The following is a 21,311-nucleotide window of genomic DNA, read 5'->3' on the forward strand; positions in this document are numbered from 1 at the left end:
AAATGAATAAAAACGAATTTTGGCATTTTTATTTCACGATCCTTGACCAAATATAGTCGAACGCAGCGTTCACATATGATATTCGTTAAAACTACCGAATCGGTCAAAACCCGCATCATCTGAACGGGCTGTAACAGCTTTTTAAATCTACATGTTATCATCATATATCGCGCAGCGCGCTTAAAACGTATTTTATTAAAGCGATAGATTTTCGATACAAGACTTTCCTTCGACGATGAGGATATATTTTAATACACGTACACAGGTACTGCCTTACACGTATGACGAGCATACACTTTGTACATGCGTTAACGTACAGGAGAGGGTCTGGCTTCTTTTGTGATCTTTTTTTCAAGCGCGTGTCTTTGTGCCGTGTGTTTCAAAGCTCGGCCATAAGCGAGGCTTAAAACGAGGGGTTGCGACTGAAAGGTCTGATGAAATATGTCTATGCATACCGAGGAAGCCGTGTTCTGCACCGACCGAAAACATGCGCAGCGATGTATCTTACCAGATTGAAGTTTCATGTGAACCTTAAGAACTAAATGGACTGGAATAGAGACCACTCTCAGTTTAGCAATTATTAATCATTTGTCTTGCATATAAAAAAAAAAATATTAAATAACTTCGTATGATCCGTATAAAATGTTTTAAGATTTATGAAACTATTTCTAGATATAGAGTAGCTACTTTGATGATTGTCAAGGGTACTCAGACAATATAATTAATGCATTTCGGGGACGGCAGCGACGAAGCGATCAGCGTTCAGGCACACTGAATTCATTCGTGGTAATTAAACGGATCCGACAGTATCGAGATCACGGTTGCGGAATTTATTCACTTTGAAGTGCACGCAGAAACTCTGCCCGATAGAGATATCGAGGCCAAGTGTTCCTCCCTCGGATACCTGAACGCCAGACAAGAACCTAACCCGTCAGGATTTAATGGTATTATGCCACGGAAAGGTCTCTGATTCGCGTTCAATTCAACCAGAGATATACGATCAAGCCACGAGACGAGATGTCTTAATAAGAAATTATGCGATTTAAAAGCATTTTGTGCAACGTTGAAAACGTGAGAGATTTAAGGTAAAAAAAAACCATTTCTTTTAGCATCAATAATACGGATATTTTTAACAATCATTTTTCTTTTTATTCGTATTCTGAAATCTTCATTCCCGATTCAAGTAGGCTTTGACCATTTATAATTGGTGGCTTTCAACCGCATCGGACGGAAGGAAAGAACGCGCTTAAATTATCCACTGCGAAAAGACTCGAAACTCATCTCAATTGTATTTATAATCCTATTAAACGATCGTATAACGAATAACATCAGCTTTCAACAACGGGGTCATCGACGATGAGGATTTTCGATTAATCTTTGTGGAGAAGTTGGATAAAATAACGTCGACGCTTAAGATAAATAGAATTGAATGGGAAACAAGGCATCATCCTTTCACGGTCTTCAAAGCAGCAAGATAAATACTTGCTTGACAAAGAAAATATTTTATTAGTTGAACAGCCATTCTCATTGGTCAAACAACTATCGCCGTTAATTTATCAACACTGAAATCGTTTCGATTAATGCAAATTACTGAAACAGGATATAATATAACATGTATAATAAATATAATTAAAAAACGAGTTTCGTGAAGAATTAAATTTCATATTACTGCATCCTGCATGTAACGTGATCATGTCAATAATCCGAAAATGACCATATCATTTAGCATATCAACCACCGCAGCTGATTAGTATTGAAATTCGAATTTGAGGAGAGCCAATACTCCATACCAGGATAATGGATCACAGAGCGAAAGTCGTATTTCATGAATCGAGAACCGACGGATAGAACCGATGAATGCACTAAATGATTTCGGGTATAAATCCCTTAATTAGAATGACTAAAGAGACTTTCAGTTTGCTAGACATTTCATCTACTTTTGTACAAATTGGTAAATTCCTTTTCAAATTCCTCTTCAGATACACATTTTACCTATCGTTATCTAGAAACAACTTCCGCGATCCTCTTTCCTGTTTCGCGTCCGTCTTAGGAGCGGAAGAACGTGGAATTGAACTGCTACTTGGCGGATGTTCAGGTTTCCAAGACAATAGGAACAGAATCCTTTTTAAAGATTCCGACGCGTCACGAGGAGGAACTCGAAAGCGGGCACGAGTGAAAAGAGATTAGCTCTCGTTTAACAGCTACGAGTCCTCGGACCTCGAGACGTTCGACCTTAAGTCAACTCCCGGCTTAACATCGTCACGTCTCGCGATCGGTTTAAGGGCCGGCCGTGCGGCTATCCCATATGCCATTCAATCAGACATCACAGCTGATTAGCATTGAAATTCCAAGCCGACGACAGGTTATACTCGATAACGGTATGCACGCGGCCGCGTGTCACAGTCGATACGCGGACGGGCTGATGCGTTCGAGTACCAGACAGGGATGCGCCTCATAGGCACGGGGGAGAAAGAGGGAGCGAGAGGGGTGAACAAACAGACGGCGGGTGGAGAGAGAGAGAGAGAGGGAGAGTGAGAGAGGGACGAGAAAGACGGACTGTCGGATCGGTCGGTGCGGCCGAGGATTCCATTGCCTGATTGATATGTGTCAGGCTTGCCGCATGCACCATTGCCTCGTGGCCAATACGCCGTCCGTCGGATTGTGCACGACACGTTATAGTTCTATCGTCGAGTCGTGGGGGATCGTATTAAACACGTCGCGGACGGATTCGCGCGCACAACAGAGCCGGGGTACAGAATAAAATAGAGAAATCGTCGATTCTCTATAATGCCTGTGTGACGTTCAACGGAAATGGATCAATGGTTCTGATAATTAATATCCTCAAGTTTATTTTGAATCGTGAAAAGAAAGTTAAGTTTCGATTTCGTCCAGATATTCGAAGTATTAAAGTGATATCAGATGTTTTATTGAATCGCGTTTAATCGTAGGTAATGTGCCACGTGAAATTCTGGACCGGAGACGTCAAAGGCGTCAGATTACACAGAGAGACTGTATTAAAATTCAATGTAGAGCTACAGAAACTCGCTCAAGTATTTAAACTGAAAAAATGCAGGCAATTTAACAAGATTATGATATAATTGTTAGCCCGTGAAAGCTCCTTTTTCGCGTTATCGTGCGAACGAGAAGCCGCGAAGGTTCGCGAATCGGACGAGCGATTTTCTTTTCTTTTTTTTTTTACCCCTTTTTCTGTCTACCCCCACTGAGCCGTGCCGCGCCGCCGAGGATTTAATTAGACCGGGGATACTGTGTCGGATGATGTAAAAAACGAGATTTTCTTCGATGAAAACGGACGATGAGTTTAATGAGAACTTCCCGGGGTAATTTTATGAGCGACGCTGATTCCAACGGGATCGATTTCGTTTCACGGATTCGTCCATTCGACGCGTTCGCCGTTTTCGAGGTTAAATGAACGGACGCACTACCTCTAGCGATTGTGGAAATCGACGCGACGGGTCACTGATTGCTTCTGTGTGCATGTTCCCCGCCGACGCGAGTGTGTACGTGTTTTTACGAAGATTAATTAACAGCGACACGTGAAAGCGCACAGTTCCACGGAGACATTTAATTATCCTTCCTCAACGAATATTTTAAATACTATATCTTTGATTATGTTCTAAACTACGAGTCCAATTAAAGAATTCGCATGCATTAGATCGTTGATTATAAACAAATAAATTACAGTATTATTATATATTATTCATTATATTCATTATATATTATTCATCATATTCATTATATAAAAGATGAAACTGAGTCAGGTGGTCTCGTAATATTCTCTCGATAGTGTATCTTTAGTCATCTACGGCTCTCTCTTCTCGCGATCACCATCGCCGGATCGGGCGACCTGCATCGAGGAAGCTACGCCGAGACAACAAGATAAGTCACGAAAACTTACCGCTAAAGATAAAGCTGCTTCAGGCTCGAGTTTCCGAGCCTCAATTTTCGCGTCCGCCGGAAATTGCGCCGTTCTTACTCGTCTTCTCTGAGCTAAGCAACCTTACGTTTTCAAAGACGATCATTATATCGATTAGAAGCCGGCAGAGAATCTCGCGGAGTAAATTCACCGCCGCGTTCATTCTACGTATTGTAATTTCGCGTGGTTAAAAAGGAAATGAACAACCGTGGAGAAAAGTGAATTGGCCGCGTAATTTCTACAATTGAGAGAGTTTCAATATTCATTTCTCGATTAACGTTTTCGAATATGACGTCGAACGCAAACCGAAGAAATGTTATTTGCGGTTTCGCGTGTAATAATTTGTACTTTTAAATTGATAAAATAATAATCGGTCAACTATGTATTAGCTTGTTTAATTTAACTTTGCGGCTTCCATCGATTTATGCATAATCTTAGAAAGAGAGAAAGAGAGAGAGAGAGAGAGAAAGAGAGAGAGTCGACGGAAGAAATAATCCAGTCTGTAGTGAACCACCGCGGGTCCTCGAAAAAGTCATTACCGGATAAAGCTGCCACTCCATGTATATACATGGATCATTAACGAGCATCGGGACGATCGAACGAATCGTCTCGGCCGTGGGAAACGAATAAAAGTCGTCTATCGAACAGAGACGAGGACGGACAGGGTGGAAAAACGAAACAAGAAATCGTGAGTAATTTCACCGGAAAGAAACTCGCGAGCCTCTCCCATTACGATCCGCGATGGTATCTGCGGTTCGACTCGGTCGAAGTCTGAGTTACGAGGGCAAGCCTGAGAGACGGCGAAATTATGCCGGACTGGTTTATAGCAATTAAAAGCTAAGCCGCTTCCCGCGACGCGGCGTAGCGCGAGCACGGGAACAAGCTTCATTACAACAGTTCCAAGGATAGGAAGAGGAGGAGAACTCTTGAACGTGGTACTTTTAATCCTCTCTGTTTAGCCGCGAGCCTACTCCTCGCGCGAAACTATCATCGGAAACAGCGCGAATCCAGTGGTCGCTGAGGGACCGAGCTTTGGACAGGAGGCGAGAAAGAAAAGAAAAGGAATGCATTGATTGCACATCTACAAACGTTTCGTTTATACCGAATTAGTTTCAAAACAATTTCCAAAAATTAATGTAATTTTATTCAGTGAATAAATATACTACATAAATTATTTCATCGTCTCATGTAATACTGATTTTGTATTAAAGATTATTTGATTCTGCGACATCTAATCGTATTTAAATTCTTTTATTAATCACGGTTTTAAATAAAAAATTTCACTGAAATACCCAGTAGAGAGAACGATATTCATCCCCTGGCAGCAGACTCGTAAAAGTAGACCACGTAAATGATTTGAAATTGAAAATGGTATCTCGCTAAAATTGTACGATAGCGCAAGTAGGAAGGAAATAAAGAGAAATTTCATTTTAACTATGTACGAGAATCAATATTACAATAAAGGTAAAAGAACGTTTAATATTAACTCGAATATATTTACGCGAGATAGATTTAATATAAATAATTAGAGCAGCAACGAAATTCTACTTGGTTACAATAATATAATTAATCTCATTCCTTCCCAGAAAAGAATTTACCATTTTTCTTATTATTATTATTATATCAACGTATTATTATTCGTTATACGATGATTTTCTCAACGTGTCCCATTTAGAATATTCACGACAGGAACATTTCTGATAAACTAGCCATTTCATATGGCCGATAGCCATTTTTCTCAGCTTTTTAATGACGACGAAGGGTTAACGGGAACGGAAATGAAAATCTCCAGGGGTAGTATCGACTCCGACGCTTAGCCAGCCAGGGCTAGGTGAGTTATGTGGCTATACGAGAGGTTCAATACGCGGCGGTTCGCCTATTGATACACCTACACAACGTCTACACGTGTACCTCGGGCCTGCATCGCGCAGCTCGAGACGTCTGAAAGCTTTCGAACTTCTAGCTGGTAGCTGCACTAGAATGCATGCCTCCAAGGTTTAGCACGAGATGGTAGAGATGCTTCCGGGATCAACTCCACTAGCAGCTAACTACATGTGTAGTTAATGTTAGTGCAAGCAACCTTCGAGTGACATGTACTGTTCCATCGTGTGTGTATACACGTGTCATTATTATTATACACATCATTTTCTCTATTTGGTAGAAGCAAACATTTTTAGATGCATTAGGATAACGCATGTTAACGTGACGTAGTAATAACTGATTATATTTCCTAAATTTTTAATGTAGCAGAAGTGCAATATGTACATGCATTTTCATAGTCTACAAGGGATTACGAGAGAAAGGTTCATAATACCGTGTAAAAAGTACTGAATATGGATAAATCGATGTTGGATGTACAAATATTTTTCACTGTACACCAATTTTTTTCTATTTTATGGTCACGCACGTCCCACTGGCCGTACGATTACAATTGCTCCTATCGATACGAACAAACTGGATATAGCTGGCTCTCTGATACCCATATTTTTATTCTTCTCTTTTTTAAGCACTATTTTCGTTATTAAATAAAACTGGCTATCACGTAGAAGTTGTATGTTACTGGTTTAATCGTGTAGGAGTAAACGACGTGACATGACATCCGAATTATGTAACACTCAAATATGAAGACAATGCCTGTTAAAACGGATATTTCTGAATCACTATGTTTAGATGTCGATGAAAAATGAGAAAACGTCCATCCATTATCCCGGTCATTCGCTTAAAATACGAAACCCTTCACCCTTGACGATATCCCGGTTAAAAGCCCATTCACTGATTTTCACATAAGCAACGTTGGTTAATCGATTAGATGGTAAAGTGACAAGAAGAGTAACAACAGAGTCTTTTACCATCTTGTTAGAAAAGAGAGAAAAAGTTCCAAAGGGTAATACGCGCGGTTAAGGGTTTTTTCAGCTGTGGCACCTGTGATGACCTTGGCTTCGTTCTTCATCGTTTTATTACGCTGTGACAGGGCTTCCCTCGTATGACAACGACTACACGTGTTTCTTTTCATGAGCACCGGGACACGGAATCGCGGAGCAGCTTCGTGCTCTCCATACGGGAGTGTATGTAAACGGCATCCGTAGCCGTGGACGAGGAACGACATAGATAAAAGCGAAGACAGGCGAGGCAAGGTTCGGCCGGTCGGGCCGGAGAACTGTTCAGGTGTTTTAGTTTTCGCCAGCCACGTTGCCTCTCCACCGCCTTAGAAACCACTTTTCGTCGAAGTTTAATCCCGCCTCGACCTCGGCCCAACCCCTTTTTGTCCAGGTACGTGCAGTTTACCGTGCTCCAAGGAAGCCGGAATTCGCCGTTGCTTCCTTTCAACGTTTTTGCCCTTTTGTCCATGGTCGGTTCAACAGGCCAAAACAGGTCTCCACCGCCCGTCGCAGCTGCCGCTTTCCTTTTTCGCCCTTTTCCAAACGATTTTTCTCTCTCTCTCCACCGGCGCATTCGAGAAAACCGTGTTTTCCTCCAACGTCGGACTCACTTGTTGTGATTCGATCTCTTTTCTTCAGTTTCTTTACCGTTATTGGATTCTTTTCAGTTAAAATGGGATTTGTTGTTTAAAAGGATCGTTCGGGAGAGCATTGACGAGTCTAGACACAGGCTATTTTTCACCGATTTTACGCTGTTTCGTATAAATAAAGCCAGTGTAGGCTAGGATATCATCCAACTCGATAAGAATGAACAATATGTGCGGGCGTACATTTTCAACAAATTCATTCCCGTCGTTTTAAATGGAAAAAGACAAAAATGTTTCCAACGGTCTTACAGGACACCCAATTCCTCCAGCGAAAGCCGATCCGTTTCCGGCCGTTCCCACTTCCCCGTCCGAGTATCCTCGAAAAAACGAGCGCGCGACCCCTCTCCGGGCAGATTCATTAGCAAGCGAAAACGCCGAAAAAAATGCTCTCCCGCTGCCATCTGTTACTCCTATCCTCCTTCGGTGATTCTTCCGCGCACAGCCATCGACCCATCACCACCCTCTTCCTGCCCTGCACTCGTACAGGCCGAATCAAGCGACCTGTCCACGTTAATTAATCCCTAAAGTGCACTTCCTATCAGAAAGTGTCTTTCGTAGGAATCGAAAACGATGCCACAACGATTTCTTAAATAACGTATTTATTTCTGCGATATAATTTTATACATGAAATATTTTAGAGACGAACGAGTCGCATGACACAGCCTGTACCGTCACGTAGCGCGGCTTCGTTTCATCCCCTGTCTTTCAACCCCTCGCGACACACGCGCGCGGATGCCCGCCCGGCCCGCCTGACGACGACTATCCCTTCAAGCTCACCGGCCATTGTTTCTCGAGCGGCTATTCGCGTCGGGTTAATTAGTCCACGCTCCAGTTAGTGAAAATTGAATCCAAACGGTCTCGAGCCACGGGGTCCTTCGTTTACCGTGTATTTACGCTGTAAGCAGCGACCGACCGAACGCCGAAAACCTGGACGCCTATTCAGCGCTTGTTCAGGAGACCCCCTCGCCGGATCCCACGGCTAATTAGTCGCTCATTTTTAGCGCCTTACTTGAACGAGCACGAAGCTGGCTCGATCGAGGAGTCCAATCAAATGGCTGCCAATTTTTATTCAATCCTTCGCTTTATCGACAGTACGTTTCGCGAGACTGATTGAAATTCACAACCTTTTTACTATTTAATATTTAACTCCATTGAAGAATTCTATTTAATAATAAACATAACCGTGATGTATATTACAGAGTTTTCAGTAGTTTTATAGTTCATTTCTTAGATTGACGCAACCTCTTGAATCGTCAGATTCCATCGATACTTGTACCCCGAAACCTCCCTTTTTCTCCGACCTATCGCCAACATCTCCGTGACGTCGATTAAACCAGCCACCAGACGACGACGCGACGTCTCTCTCGCGTCGCCCTCTTCTCACATGGATTGCCGATCAATAGAGTACGTACCCTGCACCCTCTCTTCTCTTTCCTCGCGTTGTGTGTAATAGGATAGGCCACGGGAACGGGACGTCTCACCGCAAACTCGATCGTTCGATACTCCTCGATTTTCGATTTTCAATAGACCCGATAATATCGTTTCAGCCAGACGGACGTCGCGTCTCGTACGCTAGCTAGCCGGCCAGGATAGGTACACACGGATGGGTGATATACACGTACGTGGACTCTAATTCGCGGATGCGCTCGACGTGGGATGGCCACGCGAAAATTGAAATCCGATGGAAAAGCCCCTGGCTCCCGATCGCGATTTTTTCCGCCGACACCGCCGCGCCAGCCCCGTCAACCCCCCCCCCCCCTGTTCCTCGATCGGCGCCACCGGACTCTCGACCCTTCGCGGACGATGACAAATATGAATGGCCCTGAATCGGAACTTTAATTACCGTCACTATCGAGTATCGCGTTGGCGCGGAAAGAGACGGGACAAAAGAAATTAAACGCACGATACGATACGAGAATTGGATAGACGAACCGACCGATCGGTCCGGGAGGGTGGATGTAAAGAGGGATTTTTCGGCTTCCCATTTGATGGCCACTCGTTTTAGGGGATGATGCACGTGATGTTTTATTGGCTCGGAATGGCCGTTCTCGTGGTTGTCTGATTTAGGGTTTAAGGCGGAATTGCAGGATTTGGTGAAACGCCCCGGTAGTGTAAATTGTCGGATTAGGAAGATCGTAGATAGAGCCGTTTTGCGATTTCATAGGTGCTGAGTGTTATTGATTCCAGATTAATGTTTGCACGTCTAATTTAACGTTAATGAAACACCGCCTGCGTTATTGTTTACCCATTTATGGAATCAATAACATATGTACATAATAGCATACGCTCGATCGAAGGTGGTAATATTAAGATTAATCGAACTATTATTTAGTAATAATTCTATAATAAAAGTACGTCTGCTATCCATCTAAATTATTACTCTACTCAGGATAGTAATGACTCATTACTCGTTAAACGGACCAACTATTTTATGAATGCTTGCTCTGAGAAGAATAATCTCTGTAGCATGAAATGCCGTTTTAATTACACATTAATAAATAGGACGTACCGCATTTACAGACAGCACGTAGGCACATTTTCCGAATTAATTTCCGAGAAACGAGTTGTGCACCGCGAAAAATATTAGATTTTTCAATTTTGCGATCAAATTTTTTCTGCACGTATGTCTGATCCATTAAGCGGATGCGAAGGAGAACCGAGGCACCGTTTCATTTTTCAAATTGATCCTAAAAACTTTCCATTTACTCGTTTGTCACGAGTACGCACGATATACGCGTCACGTTTTAGCCTCCACAATTTTAAGAAATTATTTTAATGAATTTCGCTAGAATCATATTTAATGTAAGAATGGATTTTTTTTTAAATCCTTGATAGCAACAGCATTAAAATGTTACGTGAACTTGTGCGCGACGTAAGTAGAAAATAGAAGCAAAGTACTGAGTGAGATAAAGAAGAAGGAGAAGCGGAACGTACTAACGTGGATTTAAGCGAAGACACTTGGTAATCCCAATGACGGATATTCACTGGTGCGTATCGCGATATTAATGAACAATTAGCGCGGCTCTATGGCTACATATGGAGGCGTAGGCGTGCAGCTGGTTGTTATCTGTCAGAGTGCAGGCATCGCTGATCCAATAAAGCCGACCAACATTTTCGACAATTTATTACAGCCGACAATGTCGAACGGGCGTTGCGAACGTGTAACCCCGCCGCGATCGTATACAACTTTTTCCATTTAATTTTATTCAATTATTTAATGCACAGTGGAAATTAAAAATCGATACCTCATTGAACTGGCACACTTTTTAATGCGTTCGACCGCTTTGGAAAACCGAAAATGGAACTTCTGATCGGATTAAAAACGCTACAAAAGCCCGGAGTCTTTATGATCTTCAAATTGTACAATATGGTAATTATTTTTATCTCGTAACATAATTCATATTTTTTAATGCATAGAATGATAATGTTAAATGCAACCCAGTTTTATATCAAGCAATATCCTGAACCGTACGACAACCTAAGTTGAAAAAAATCTCATTTACGCGAAAGATACTTCGAGAACAGGAATAATCGAGAAAAAAAAGCATCGGAAAAGAACAGCGATACAGAAAAAAATTGGACCGGTATTCGTTAAGGAATGCGTGATTTACGTTTGCTTGAACCCATGCAATTTCCCGAAGGAAATAAGTTTAGTTGGCGCGGCTGCAAACGGCTAAAATATACGGATTACTCTATGGCTGCCTTTGAAATCAACCCATAAATCCCTTGTGAATTACCGACAGAATCGAAGCATAGGAGAAGGGCACGGATTAATCCATGAACAGAAATCAGTTAGTCGGTGCACGAACGTCGAAGAAGTAGCTACCTCAAGAAATCAGATAACGTCAGAAAAGATCAACGAGAATAAATTAATTGTCCAAATGAAATTGATTTCAGATTTATTTCCATCTCATTCCCAAACGTTTGTATTAAGGATAATGTGACCTGACAGAAAAAGGGAAGACACGACTACGACGATGAGCTTTCGAACAAAAATGAATTCACCCCAAACGACATGGGACGATCATCATATCGTGGTCCATATCGATCCTGCCAGTCCGATTACTGACCACAAGTGGATCCTGAGCAAGCTATTATGTCACCCTGCAGCCCCTATCGACCTCTTAACGGAGCCACCCTCCGTCTTTGACTGCGATCTAACCGCTAGAATCTGCCCGTTTACGAGCCGTCCTCTCAATGAGATTCGAGCACCAGTAATTTCATGCCTTTTAGCTATTCCCAGGATGGGACCGTCCTGCCCTACTCTAGTACTCTCTTGCTGATGAATAAATTTGCGAATACTCGTTCTGAATCTGAGTACCTCAGGTGTAATCAATTTATTTGTTCCTTCTCTGTTGTGTATTTTCTTCTTCTCAAATATATTCACGCAGTTCTTTAAGGATGTATAGGTTATATACTTAAACAANCTGTATAGCCAATACATCCTTAAATTCTAAAGTAATGCCGTCCCGACGAAGGAGAAAATCTCCTAATCTAATCCCATAAAATCCCAAAATTTTTCAAAGAGAGCTATATTCCTTTTGAAAAGTATTGAAAAGTGTGTCAACGGACGATCGAGACTTTTTATTCTTTCAATTTTAGTCCTTTGATAGCGTGCGTGCATGCGAGTTTCGAAATCGGGAGCTATCAGGCGCTCGCAGAGCGATCGTAATTGAATTTTTCGCAGGCACTGGCTTTGCTCGGATTTAGCCATGAGCCAGTTATTGGATGGTCATTACAAAAGCCGTGTACCTGCACGCTCCCGATTTATAATCGTTCCGTGCCGACACTGTGCAGACCTTCCTTTCGGATCGGACAATTCATTTTCAATACACGAAAATTCTACTCTTCTAAAATAAATTGTAAATCTATCAAAGAATTTCAATACTAAAATTGGAGCGACAATTTGTATATCTAAAAAACGATATCTAAACTGTTTGAAAAATAATTCTGTATTCTTTGCCTCGAATCACGGACGATAATTAAAGAAATCGTTTAAATATGATTTCCATTAATTACGTATTAATACTTTCTGCGTCTACTGTACACCGACCCTCCCTATTAGCTAAGCACGTTTATACTATAGTCGAAAGTATTGATCATCGATGAGAGTTTGGCATTCGACCGAACGTCCCTGTCTCCCTCTCACCTTCGGACCTGTCTCCGTATCATTCTCCTTGTTTCACCCCGTTCCCGACGTCTGCCCGTTTTCCTCCGGCTCCCCGCTCCGAGAAACCTTACCATTGAAATTCTCGACGGTGCATATTAATGCAGGCGCATAAATCCCGTCGCTAACCGCCCTCTTAGTTTACCCGGAGAGACGCAGACCGTCTCTCTTACCCTTCCCGTCTGTCTTATTCAACGCCTCGGTACTTGATCGCTGCTTCGACGGATAATCGGAGTTTCAATACCCGAAACTCTCCCGTTTGAACGACCCGAAACCGCAGCTTGTTTTCCTTAGATTCGTGATATGACGGGCTGACGTATCCATCGATAATCCATTCTCGTTTCGACCCACTACCGCCTCGATAATCACATGCGTTTATGTCAACGAAACAAAATAATTCCAATAGTTTCCAACTAATATAAAAAATAACCGCCATAAAAGACTGAAAGACTTTTAACGTCAAATGCGGAACAATTGAAGAAAGGAAGAGATTATGAGGGATTTCCACGTGCAACATTTTCAAAGACTAAAGGCTTTTTCTTGATTTTTGTCGGCCAGTATTCCTTTGGCAGAGTGGCCAGACAGTAGTAATTTGCAATTTGATAAAAGACTAGTGCGCCGGATAGAAGGAGGGCTTTTGCCATTTTTTTTTCACCGTGCGAAGTTAAATTAAAAGGGGAAATTGCTACATTTTTTTTAGTCGAGATTAATTCATAAGCTTTTAGAACGTCGTAATTTTTTCACGACTAGATTTATTCTTGAAAACCATGAAACGGAATAAATTTTGTTTCCCTTAAATTTGATTTTTAAAACAGAGATTGTTTGAACAGCGTCCTGCCAGCGTGCTCGGTTTTAAAGAAGAAATTTAAAGAAAACAAATCTATTTATTCTTTTTCAAAATTCAAAGTCGTCATCGTACAGGAAGTCGTATCCTTTTCTATTTTCGGACTCTCAGCAATTTCTTACTTTATTTAAAGGAAACGTCGAAGATTCTCTTCAGCAATTCATCGGATAGTATAATTACGTTCAAAATTCGAGTTTGATTGAAGTTTGCCTTTAGCATCATTATCGATCGCATTATTAAATACGAAAGAAGCAGAATTTAGGACTCCATTAACTTTAACTCGTTTACATTTAAATCGAAATCGAGCCAACATTGCATCCACCGAGTTCGCATTAACGATCGATTAACAATCAGCCCCGCGACCGAATAAATCGTCAACAATATTATTCATTGATGGCTCGATTAGAACCTCTAATTGCACGTCAACTAACACTTGGCTAAATTGTTTTCGTTGCTGCTGCTGCTGCTGCGCGCGCTCACGCTTACGCAGCCGGTTTCGCCGAAACTAATGAGAATTTAAATCGATTTACGAGCGTGCAAATGAGTTCGACCTCGGCGTGTTTCCGATATAAACGAAGGGAAGTCCCGCGTATCGTACTGAAAGAGTAACTCTCAGCACCGGTTTTAAACTTTGACAGCTCAGCTTCCCCGTTGCGTTAATCGTGTTCGCGAGCTCCGGTTAATTCTCCCATCAAATCGCCGCGCTCTACGAATTAGCGTAACGACGGGCGAGCGTAAATTTCTCGATTAACACTATTATTAATTGGATCACGCACGAGTTAAAAAAGAAGATCAGATTTATCAGTCGATGCTCATTAAATTTTCTCTCGTTTGCCGTTACATTATCTGGAAAAAGTTTGAGCAACCGGACGGTGAAACGAAACAGTCGATCCCAAGAACGTTCCCTTTCTGTTCAAACATGAAGAAAATTGAACCTCGTCTCTCCGTTCCCAACGGAATACCCGTTCGAAACTCACCAAAGCAAACGTCATAGCGGGGGCTCTTTCCCACAGTCTTATCACGTACCGATCAGAATCGGGTCTGGTTTGAACAGAATATATCGAATTAGACAGAACGCAAACAGCTCGTAATTTCTGAAGCGTTGGCTCCTCGAGCGGGAACCGCTATCGGGTCTGGTAATCTGACGGCTATCGCGGAAATTCAGCAGATTCGAAAACGCGAGACCCACGAGATTTGTTTGGACGTGTTACACGGTAGGCGTTGACCGTAGATAATTGATATTTCATTCACAGATATTCGGATGTGCAGGTTATTATCACCGGAACGTTGCAGCGATCGTTCGGACGGACGACGGCCTGGCATGTGGGAGTTGGAACAAATTGAGATAGTATTGGGTCTGTGGGTTTCAAACTGATGAGGACGTTTATCGTCAAAAGTTGATGGAACAATTACAGGACAGGTGACGCAATCAATGAGAAAACAATATTATACGTCATGTTCGACAAACGATTCGTCTATCTTACTTCCTACGTAATTTACTAAACTTAGATAATAGCGCGATAAATAACCGGCGCGCGCTAAAACTGCAGTAATTGGCCGACGACCGGAGATGTTCGTGAACGTATTATTATGAAACGATATAATGTTAATTGGCGCGTTTGATACGACTTATTAGCACAACGAACGGTTAGCCGATAATTATCACGGTACATATATTTCTGGTTATTACCAGAATTTAATGAGAACGAGCAAGCAAAGTCGAATTTATAGCTCCATCAACGATCGCCGGTGTAAAAGTACTCCGATTATAATTAATCTCTTCTCTATCCATTCTGTAAACTATTCACGTTCCAACGACATAATAAGAAAATGAATTCTACTATTATAACTGCCTCTTACTCGTATCCTCCTTTCGGATATAATACTTCAATTTATAAGCACTCTGTAAACGTTGTCACGTCCGCGATTCAAACTTTCAGGATCTACCCTGTTCGTACACAGAGCCGTAGAACACGCCTCGTCAACGTTGGAACACGTAACATTTGCAAAGCACTTGGACATCTGGATTTGTTGGAGGGTACTATAAATGTAGAAGTGTTCGAGTAGAGTTCAGTAGAGGAAATGATATCCTCTCTCCCTTACAATGCTTTACACGAGGATTTTCCTTTTACCGTCTTAAGCCCAGATCCTCCCGTTGCTTATAAAAATATACGACCGGCAAACCCGTGTAAAAGCCAGTCCGAAAGTAAAATTAAAACACAAATTACTCCTCGACTGTATTCGACATGAATCTACTTAATTTATAAAAAAAATCTAACTGTCTATAATAATTTTTGCCAAGTTTTTCGGACATTCTACGGTCGATCCCTCTAATCGTTGCTTGGAAACCGTACGTCGCGCGCGGATATCAATGTCGCTTTCAGTTCCGTTTCCGATATCGACTCGTCGGGCGCAGTTACGGCTTCCGCACTTCGTGGATTCCTCCGATTTGAATTGACCCTATAAACCGTTCGACCGGGAGAATACGTTTCACCAGTCGAGCCCGCGTCAATCGCCAATTAAATCGGCTATTTTTTTACTTCGCCTCGCGCCTTACGTTCGTCGCATTGACGATTCGGTAAGTTCGTTTTATAGTTCACGGGACTGGTCCGTTGTTAAAAATGTTTCAGGAACAAGTTATTGATATCGCTTTCTGAATGTATATGTAAAATGTCAATTTTATGTCTGTACTCACGTGGAATCGTTGAACGACGCGGGTTAACGTGGTCGATTCACAATTTATTCACGAAGAACAAAGTTCTCGGCTAGGCTGCAGTATACAGCAGCTTCTTCGAACGATGGGCATGGAAGTAGTCTCACAAATCACGAGCACATGCAGCGCATAAACCTGGAGAAGAACGAAACAGAAAATTATCGAATCTATCCTCAACTATGACGCAACGATCATATAATACGAATTTAATAGTAGATATTAAGAGAACTTTAATGATTCATCTATTAAGGAAATTGCTCTGGGACGTTTCACAAATCTTTTCTTTTTATCGACAGCCTGCTAATTATGAATGTTACCGAGTTTCGTCTGCCATCGGTCCTTTGGGACTCAAAACTCATGGTAGTACGCAAACGGCGTTAATTAAAACGCTTAGCGGACCTCGTTATCAAACAAGTCGTTAACAACTTCCCTAGCTACCGATGCATGCACGTGTACATAGTACGATTTTACTGTAAACGTTGAAAACAAAAATCATTTATTTCACACACGGTTTTTGAAAGATTTTTACCTTTCGTATAAAATGTTTCGTTAACCGAGCGATATCATTGAAATTTCTCGGATAGACGAGGCGCGTGAAACCGTTTCATCGTTCGTTAAAGTCGGAACTAAATCAGATTGGCGTGGAACGCGCGTAACTCGCGGCAAACCGCGAAATTCTCTCTCTCTCTCTCTTTCTCTCTGACCCATTTTTCATTAGAAAACGTCTAGATATATCTATGAATTTTCATTTACTGTTTAAATCGGATTCGCGATAAATTTTCGCTGGGAAGATTTCAAAGCCCCGGGGAATCGTTAAGGGTCCTCGCTTTGTGCGGACGGAGTTTACGATCAAGTTTGGGGTCACTGATTCCCTTTATCGACCGCAGTATGCACAAATATTTTATTTTATTTAATAAATTTGATAAACCGGAAGCATCTGAGAAAATGAATTTCCCAGTTCTCCGATTATACAAGTCACTTAAATACAATTAAATTCACATTCAGTAAGTCTTTATGAATACCGTGGATGCATAAACAAACATGATCGTCGAGATTCCAAATTGTCGACGAACCTCCGAAAAGTGTGGCGGTGAACAAAGCCACGAGTTTTGAAACCGAGGGTCCGTTAATGTCCGATGAATTAACTCGTCAACGCGATTGATAATTAGCGAAATCCGGGTGTGAGAGCTCGGCAGGAACGAACAATGCGTGGACAGCGGCGCGTCGTGCCCGAACATTCAACAAGAGAATTTTCGATCCGATAGATCGGATAGCTGTCACTTCTCCTCCCTCCCGTTGCATTAAATTTTATAGCGGATTCCGATCAAAATTAACAAACAGCTTATACGTCATCCAGTGCGAATCCGAATCACGTTCCGTGGTTTGAATCGGCTGTTTCGATCGACCTCGTAGCCAGATCTCTTCCGACATGATTATAAATACACAGAATAATTAATAGTTAACAAAATCTAATTGGAATAAACAAATTGATAAGCTTATAAACGATTCTCAAGATATTCGTTGACATAAATGCAATCTCTACGAGGTGTTCCTATAAACACAACGAGTAATTCTGTAAAAATCACATTTACAGACATTCGGATTCCCGCGTACTTAAATTCCCAGAGAATTTACATTTTCGCATTGTTGAAACGTGGCGTGGCGATATTAAATTCACGCCGAGCCGAGTGGGTAGGTAGGTAGGTAGGTAGGCAGGCGGCTAAGCTCTGCGAATCCCGAAAAATTATGCCGCGAGAAATATGCGACGACATGGCACTCGGCCGGTTGCTTAAACGGCTGCGTTTTTATCAGATTCCGACGGATTATACGAAATTACGTCGTAGTTGGGAGAATTAGTTTTTATCCAACTACTCTCTCTCTCTCTCTCTCTCTCTTGCTTATTAGCTCACGGACTGTAAACTGAATCGACGATCCTTCAAACTGGACAGCCGATATTTTCTGTGTAATTTCGCGAGACATCTGCGCGCCTCTCTGTCCAACTATAGATCCCTTCGTTTCTTAAATAGCTCGACTTACTTATCTATCGGTTTTAATGAAATAAACTAAATTACTGAATAGCTGCTTTTAAGGAAAATCAATTTCATTAAGCTTTCAGCGAATATAAATACGTAGTGTTCGAGTAGGTGGATTATATATATACGTCATTACGTACAGTTGGATGACCTGCTTTAGACGTCTCGACGATCAGTTCATAAAAGCCGGAGAAACTAGCGAAGTCTCGTTCGCGCGATTAGCTCGACGCGTCTCTCTTACTTTTAATTAAATCCTTCATAATTCAACTAGGATCCGCTCTCAGAATCTGAAAGCGAACGGAGAGTAAAACTGACAGCGTCGCGACAAGTTTCGTTCGTGAAACGGCATAAACGAGTGAAAGAGAGCGTCGGGAAACGATTAAAATTTATAGTATAATTACAGCCGGGTATCGTTAGACGAAGCGACGGGGAAAAAAGCGGGGGGGTGAGAGATATAAGAGAGGCGGAGTAGACGAGGATCAGACGGGGCGAGTTTGTAATCACAGACTGGCCGGCCGACTCGCGCCCTGTTAATTACGCCGCGGCACAAGCTGCGAGCGTTTATCCGGTGCCTTCTTGAATTAACACCGAGGAGCAGTCGGCCGGCGAGGAACGAAGGAGAGACGGACGCCAAGTACTTCGATTCGAGGTGAAAAGAAAAACGAGCGTACTAATAATATCGTCATGTGTAACGAGTCCGTTGAAAATTGTCACTCTTCAAGAGACTATACGCGGACAATTATAAATGATACTTTGGACTCGAGGCTTCATGCGTTGTCAATTACGAGTCGCGAGCGAGCCATTGCCGATGACAGTTCAGTTAAACGCTAATCGAGGGTGGGCGAGTTTTAAATGTTGCGTCAAAAGGTACGGTGAAATATCGTCCGTTTTTAGTCAATAAACCATTGCGTCAAACGTATCTGATTTTAATTAAAAAATTAAATTAACGGAGGTGCGACGTAATACGACTAATGACGATATTCGAGGTATTTCTGTTTTATTCGTTTTACATAATGAATACGCGTCGGTTGTTTGGAACACAGTGACGATCGTTAGTCATCCGTGTTTATATGAAATAGAAAGATCCAATTAAAACACGTGCTCGAAAATTGGAAGCAAAATCATTGGTAGTAAAAATCGAGACAATTTTAATGAGCTTGGAAATTCGGCCACGATCAGCCCGTTAACCCATAAAATCCCACTCGGACTTATGCGACCGTATCGGCGTGAAAATTGCGGTCGAGATTGTATCGGAGCTTCCTCTGCTCTCGCCTTTTGGCTTCGGTCAGAAAGTTTCGGAATTTCCACCGATGGATCCCAGTCGAACCGGGCGACCAAGTCGAGAAGAAAGGAAGATCGATCGGTCGCTTCCGTTTTCCAACAGATACCAACGGCACTGGGGACCGAAACTTTTCCGATCCGCCATTGTGTCACGATCGACTTTGCCTCGAGAGCCCTTCACGTTCCACCGGCAGCCGTGCGAGAATTACCCACCTTCCCTCTCGACCTTCTCGGCCCTACACCTACCTCCTTCCGCGTCCCTCGACTACTTTCGTTGCCCGATATGCAAAATGATTTTGTTTCATGAAGTTGGATTACGTGGCTACGCGCGACGGACTCGGAACAGTCGACGTTCGAGCGAGGACAAATATTCGGGAACTCGTGCAATTCGGGAAGATGCAAAATCTACTTCATGCCACTTTTACAAAAAATGTTTAATTCCATTCGAAAGCATCGCGGAATTAAGCGAGGAGTAAGTCGCGATTTCTATTAGGGCAACCAGAACAGCTCGTGATTTTTCTGGCTGTTTCATTACTTGGGTTTTTATCTCGACGAAGCGATTCTGGTAGAGCGTATTTTACGAGGACTCATTTGAGGCCCAGGAACACGGCTGTGACTTGAGCTAAAAACTTCGCCCTTCCCCTTTCGGCGCCCTTTCGAATTTCACACTGCAGCCTCGTTTTATGACGTCCCTCGGCTCGGAACGGGGTAAACGCGTTTTATAAACCTCTCGTGCCCGGCTCTGAGTTTTTCAGACGCCGCTACGCTGGGCAATAACTGTATCCACGAATTTATGTACGTTGCCCCGCGAAAAAAAAATTACGATCACAGCTTCGTTCGTTTGTCTAGCTTCGTCTTTCCCTCGCACAGAAACACTGCGCGCGCTAAGTAATAGCGCGACGTGGGAAATCGCATGAGTTACGTGGCAATTTCACCTTTGCGGCGAGTCAGTTAACTCACGTACATTTTGCAAAGTCTCTTAATGCGATCGTGGCATTTAGAGTAGAACGGCTTCAACGAAACAGCTTCTAGATAATAAGCGTTTGCGTGCTGAATTAAGGGAAAAGTTTCGAGAGGGTGAGGCGAAGATTTTTAACTCCGGTTGATTGATTAATGTTTCGAGAGTGCCGGTGCTTTCATTTTCTCCTGTTCAACACTATCTCTACATCGTTATCAAATTTCCTTAATTATTGTTACTCCTGGCAGCTGGTAACGATTTATCATGTTCTGTTTTGATAAATTATTGTGCTACGAGCTAACGCAAACTAATTTATAATTGTCTGCATATTTATAAAAATTCTTGCATTTATTTGGACGTGTAATTTTAGATTAACAAGATTTTCAGGAGAATATAACTGATAATTGATTCATTAATTAATTATTTCATTTTAATATTCACTGTTCTCAGAAATATCAGACTTAATTTTAACTCGAGGACCATTTTTACGATAGTAGGATTAAAAGCACCCACGTTCGAGCTTCGGAGAACTGAGCATAAATCTCTGAAAATCCATTTTGGCCACGGTTCGTATATCAACCAGCCCGATTCTATTAAACGAAATCCCATGGCTATCCCTTTCGTTTTGTACAAAAATTTCGGACCCCTTAGGAATATGCTTCATGTTCTCGCAACGCCGACTTTGGGAAATTCAAAAGGACACCCAGCTTTACACGCATGTCCCGGTCCCCTATAGAGGATTCACATAAATATAACTTGTTCAACTGTTTTTTCTCTTTAACATGTTTCGTTAGAGTTTTAAATTATACAGCACACCGCGGATTTTTATAGAAAATGAAATATCAATTGTGATAG

At 42.1% G+C, this 21,311-nt stretch overlaps 1 protein-coding gene across 3 annotated transcripts in view; it reads right to left on the minus strand.

Annotated features, from left to right (window-relative positions):
* The window catches only part of mub (poly(rC)-binding protein mub), a 164,812-nt gene that overhangs the window by 80,585 nt on the left and 62,916 nt on the right, over positions 1-21,311 (minus strand). For all 3 annotated transcript variants that reach the window (XM_018027351.2, XM_018027349.2, XM_018027350.2), the window contains exon 3: positions 16,167-16,319. The gene's annotated coding sequence lies outside the window, so the exon portion shown is untranslated. The remainder of the gene's footprint in view (positions 1-16,166; positions 16,320-21,311) is intronic.

This window comes from Ceratina calcarata, unplaced genomic scaffold (genome assembly GCF_001652005.2).
Source record: "Ceratina calcarata isolate Rehan_Ccalc_2016 unplaced genomic scaffold, ASM165200v1 scaffold422.2, whole genome shotgun sequence".
NCBI lineage: Eukaryota > Metazoa > Arthropoda > Insecta > Hymenoptera > Apidae > Ceratina > Ceratina calcarata.